The following is a 6,325-nucleotide window of genomic DNA, read 5'->3' as shown; positions in this document are numbered from 1 at the left end:
ATTGACTTAAACCTTTTTAAAGTTTAGGCCGGTGGAGACAGAAAATCTCAGGAAACTTGAAAGCATTGTACGTAGAAGCAGACTGGACAATTGAACTAAGCTAGACTTTAATCATTTAATTTTAGGTCTAACATTTTGGACACAATCAATGATGAAGCTGATCAGCTGGCATGTTTGAAAGCAAAAATGTCTAAAGCAAAAAAGCAAAAATGTCTAAAGGAATTGGAATAAAGTATTTTTGTATGTTTTATAGCTCACTCATAACATTATATTTTGTAGCGGTATAGTGATATTGAACTCATTAACCAAAAAAAATATTATATTATATTTAAATTGATAGAGGCGGCTAGCTCAGTTGGTAAGGTGTTAAGTCTTCCCACGGGGTGATCCCCGGTCCCGGCTATGTGTCGAAATGTCTCTGGGCAAGACACTGAACCCCCAACGGCCCATTCCCATCCCCAGCTGTGCAGTGCAAATTAAGGAGAGTTAAGTCAGGAAGGGCATCCGGCGTAAAAACTGAACCAAATCAACATGAACAACGATCCGCTTTGGCGCCCCTGAACTCACGGGATATGAAGAAAGAACCAAAAAAAGAGTGATACTTAAATTGAACGTAAAATATGTTTTTGTACGTCATAAATGAGCAGTAAAAAATAACTACAAATAGCTTTTGTATTATTATATTTATTATTAAGAATGTGTAATCAGTGTCCCCCGTTGATTCCCCTGCTTCCTCCCCACTGATTGGGAGGTGAGCAGATAGAGGAGCCAGGTGTTTTGGTGTGGACTTCTATTTTCGTTGGAGGCCAGAGGTAACGCTAGCCCTCTGTGTCGAGTGAGACTTCAGTGTTTGGTGATAGATTTAATGGTGTTTTGATTGATTTACTGAATGAGCTCCTTTTTTTTTAACAGTATTGTTTATTGATGTTACAGTGTGGCCACACAGCATTTTATATAGTCCACCGTGTATGGGGATTGACGATCGATGCACCAGGTATAGGTTTGTTTTATGATTAATATATGATTAACTAATAAGGTTAAAAGTAATGTTTTCTTTTCTGGTGTAAATATTTAATGTTTTTGTTTGTGTTGCAGTGGTTGCATCACTGTTTCCTGCTGTCCGTGTGTTAGGTTTTTCTTAAGCTCTTGTATGGCCGGTAGACGCGTGACTTTGGTGTGTCGTGGATTGTCTAAATCATCACGCGATTGTATTTTGTCATCAGACGGGGAGTTATTGTGGAGTATATGATAAGTCGTATCTTTATGTATTTAATATAATAAAGCGAAATATTGTGAGTTTAAGTTGTGTGTTAGGAATTAGTTTAATATTTGGGATCGGGGTCTCGGGTGCTACAAATGGGTTACCTTTTTTCATCTAGTACGTCAGAGAAAATTACTGATAGTATACACTACCCTTCAGAATCCATGTCACGATCCCTTTCCACTTTAATGCACTGCCTTCTACAAGCTCTCGCTTCCTCGCTCTGTCTCAGGTCTGATCGCACTCGCTTTCTACCCTCTGGTGTCGGTTTCTTCCGTTTGGTTCCCTCTTTCTTTCCCCCTCTAACAGCGGTGCTCATTCTGATAAGCAGTGTCATGTCCTGTTTAACATGCCTGTCAACAGTTATTCGGTGTTAGACTATGGCCAGGATGTAGCACGTGTCCAACACGTGAGATTTTGAGTTTTTCTTTTTTTTTTAAGGGTGAAGCACGTGGGCAGCTCCCAGGAAGTCCAAAGCAACTGTTTCAAGCGTGCAGCTGGGTCGACAGGCAAGCAGTTCAGGTGAACAGTTACACAGATCAAAAAACAGTGAGAGGTTATACAGTACGTGAAAATGATCAGGACTGATGATGTGTAGTAAAGTGGCAGAAATGGTATGTTAACTTTCCAACCAAATGGACGAGCTAACCCTGGCGCTGAACAAAAACATTCATTCTTGTTGGTGTTTGCAATCCACCACAGGGCAACGCGTGATGCGCAGCACGCGTTGGCTGACTATAGATACTGTGTGGAACGGACAAACCCGGAGGCCTTGATTATTGTCCTAAGAGACTTTGCCATTGTAGTAGCCCCCATAAAAAGGCAAGGGTCACAGGACTTAATGATAACCACAAAGACATTACAGACCCCCCTTCATGACCCCCTGCATGTCAACTACAGAGTCATCAGATCTGTAGATGACGCTGTAAACATGGCCCCTCACTTCATCCTCCAGCATCTGGGCTCCCCAGGATCCTACAACAGGATACTGTTTGTGGACTTCAGCTCTGCCTTCAATACAATTGTTCCACCTCCACTCAAAGATAGGCTCTCCCAGCTGAATGTGCCACACTCCATGTGCATTAAGTAAGGATTACAGACTTCCTGACAGACAGATGGCACTTTTTGATTCTCAGGAAGCATGTCTCTGACTCAGTGACCATCAGGACTGGATCCCCCCAAGGCTGCATTCTTTCTCCTCTGATACTCTCCCTGTAGACCAACAGCTGCACATCTGGTCACCAGTCTTTCAAACTCATGAAGTTTGCAGATAAGACCTCCCTCATCACCCTCATCTCTGATGGAGACGTGTTGGCTTACAGTGAGATGGACCATCTGGTGTCATAGTGAAACATGAACAACAAGGAGCTCAATGCTCACAAGACAGTGGAGATAATAGTGGATTTGAGGTTGTACTACCTCCCATTGCACACTCACTTTCTGTACATAGGTTCTTATATAATTTGACTCTATTTCTGTGTACATACTTCATATTTGTTGTGTTACACGTCTGAATTTATTAACTTAACTTAAATTTTATAACTTATATTTTTATATATTCTTATATAATTTTGAATGTCTTGATGTTTATTAAATATTGCATTACAAAATACTTGAGCATTGCAAATATTGACTTTTTGCATAACTGTAACTGTCAATAAAAGCCTTTGACACTTATGAAATACTTGTAATTATATTTCAGTATACCATAGTAACATCTAAAAACGCTGAAGCAGCAGCTTTGTGAAAATTCTTATTTGTATCATTCTGAAAACTTTTGGTTACGGTTGTAGTGCAACAAATCACAAATTTAACTTGTCTCTCATCTCTTTATTATTTGCCAAATTTCAGTGAAAGGCTGTTGTGATTTGTTTTAAGATTTTATCTTTTTTATACTGACTAAACCTGAAAACAAACCTGTTCCTTTTTGCAGATCTGTTGCCATAACATTAAGCTCATTGACTTTGGAAGAACCGATAGATCTGGGATCATGTCAAATCATCAACAGGATTATGTAGCTAACCTGTTAATCCACATACAAAGAATGGGGCCCTGAACTGGAGCAGGAAGTCTGCAAAGATGTAACAACAATATTCAGGGATATCTAGATAAATATATTTGCAAGCAACATGTTGAACATAGCAGATTTCTCAAGGTCCTAAGGAAATGTGTTGCTCAGATTTGCTTGGTAAACGATGTAGTCACTATATTTTCTTTACAACAAATCTCTGACAATTGTAGCAGGTTTTGAATATGGCTAGATAAAGATGCACTTTAAAACCTAGTAAATTAGAACCGAAAAGCTTTCTGCTTTTTCAGTTTGCATTCTATACACCTGTCTCTTAGCTATAATTCCTGGCTTACATTTTAATCAGTCCTGTCTCTTAAAAATAAAAAAGCATCAAGCTGTAGCCGAAATATAAGTTCCAGTATAAAACAAACAATTGTACATTTAACATTGTACATAAACACATTTTTCGTTCAAGTATCACTCTATATCTGTACAAAATGTAATTGTACTGCACTTCACTTCCTATATATAGGGGTTTAGCTCTTTCTGCATGATACATGCACCGACTCTTCGGTACTGTTCGACCCATCACTAACAGCAGGTTCCCAGGTGTGCCCTGAACTGAAAGTTGAATGGAAAATAATACAAGAACATTTTTTTTTACATTATATTAGGTTAAAACATTTTTGTGACTCTGCCTGGAAACACCTGTGTTGCCTATATCAATTAACTGAAAGCATCACAGTCTCATATGAGATCTGAATATAGCTCAGCAAACTACCCTCTACATTATTTTCTATGTTGTGTTTTACATTTTCTTAGCATCCATCATGGCAAACTGGAATATACATCTTTGTCCAATTTATGATCATTGAAAAACTGTGCTTAAATTTAGCCTTTAAGCAAGTGCACAAGTGTCTACTTTGGCCATCCAACACAAAAAGCCCTTTTCAAAGACATAACCAAACCTACAGTATGCCTTTGCTGCCTTACTTAAGGTGTAATGGTGCCACCTGTTGATGAATACGGGTATATTTTGGTAGTTTATATATTTTAGCTGTTAACAGTACACTGTACAATGTACAGTGTATAGCAGGGATATTCAGATGGAGTAAAAATTAAATACAACTAAAAATAAGGAGACAACAATAAATATAATAATAGTAGGCCTACATTCAAACGTTATAAATATTAATAATTAGCAATTAAATAAATATAATTATTAAAAAAACATTTGCCTATTTGGCAAATTTTGGTACTTTCTGCCAAAAGTGTGTTATATGGAGTATATTTATATGGGGGATAAATTAGGTAAGAATGGAATTATGTGGAGATAACGTAAGATCAAGTTTTTACATAAATGTTGATTGTGTTGATAAAGGTCTTGTTTGATCTTTATCATTCACATCACTGTGTATATGGCCATGATGAGAGGTAGATAAGCTGGTACTTTGGAAAATAAATGGTGTTAGTTTGGATTTCAAGCCTTTAGATTACATTGTACATTTTAATTTCAAATATATTGAATATAATATCATTAGAACCAATAGATTAAACATTCAATAGATTAAACAGACATATTTTCTCATATTTCCCATGGAGTGCTTTTAGAATACATGAACATGAACGCAGCCAAAAGATTGATCTATCTATATCTATATAGATATAGATATATATATCTAGATACACTTTTACCAAGAATTGATCTTTGATCCTTATTTTTTTTTAATAATTACTGTACGTTTTGCCATAGTTACCATAATAACTATTGTTTCAAGTAAATTAGTTTCTATGTAGAGAACCTTAGTACTTCACATTTAATGTAGCTAATCTGCCAGACCGTTCTTATTCCTGAACCATCAAAAAGCATCACTTTGCCCAGTCCTTTCTGCGTTACATGCTGGTTCTTAGGGTACCTGTTTCCATCGCTGATTGACGCTTGGAGCTTTCAGTGTATTTCAATGGAAGCACTGATGCTTCAATATTTGACGCTTAAAGCAATGACATAAAATACAAAGTGATAAAGTCTCATTGGGATGTGAACAGGTGGTATATGGTACAACATGACACAGGACTTTTCCATAAGTGTACAAACTGGCACAATTTGATGCCTTAGAAAACGTCGATATCTAACCCTGTGGGGATAAGAACATGTTGTGCTTACTACTATTGACTGAGTTAATTTGAAGTTGAAGTAATTTGAAGTGCCAATGCCAATGCTTGTATTTTTACAAAGTACTTGTGTATTGAGTTTTTGTACTTTGTACTACCTACTGAGCGAGGCCATGCTGACCCTTGTCCTTCAATACATTGTGAAGACCACCAGTATTAATGTTTTGGTCGATCAGTGTATCTGGCATTGTTGTTTGGTTTTTAGTGGCTAGTACAAAGGACCTTGTCATGAATTTTCCTCTTGACTCATTGTACCTTTGACCTTTGGCTGCCCTGGCATCCAGTTCTATCCTGACACACCCAACCTTCATGCATGAACTCCCTGCTTGTTTTCCACCCGCTCCATGCTTTCTCTCTTCCTCATTGCTCTCTCTTTCTTTCTCTTTCTTTTCTGTGATTCCCCTGGCTCATGGTTTGTGTTAATGTTCAGATTAATTGCCTTGATTAGTCCTTTACCTCAAGACATCATCTTTTTCTTTCCTCTATTTAGGAGGGATTTTCTCTTAATCTTCTCAGTTGTGCCCAGTAATAAATCTCAGTTCTGTACTTATACTTCCTCCTGCCATTCCTTACTTAGGTCCACCTTTATACAAAAGCCTGACAGACCTACTCTTTCACATTTTAAAGTACAGTCTAATTATGCCTATTGAAATATTTATGCATATATATTTATATATAACACAACTGGGCTAGGGTTAGGCACCAAGCACCAGCACCAAGATGGCCCTTGGTAGCAGGGTGGGGACACACCTGCTGGCGTGGGATTCGAACCCACTGCCTTCTGCATCCTAACCCAATTCTCTACTACTGATCATCAGGACCCATATTTATTACATACAGTCAAAATGTTAAATACCTACAAACAGTAAAACAATATACAC

The sequence above is a fragment of the Channa argus genome, chromosome 12 (genome assembly GCF_033026475.1).
Source record: "Channa argus isolate prfri chromosome 12, Channa argus male v1.0, whole genome shotgun sequence".
NCBI lineage: Eukaryota > Metazoa > Chordata > Actinopteri > Anabantiformes > Channidae > Channa > Channa argus.
The sequence above is the reverse complement of the archived record's forward strand: the minus strand, read 5'-3'. Positions refer to the sequence as shown.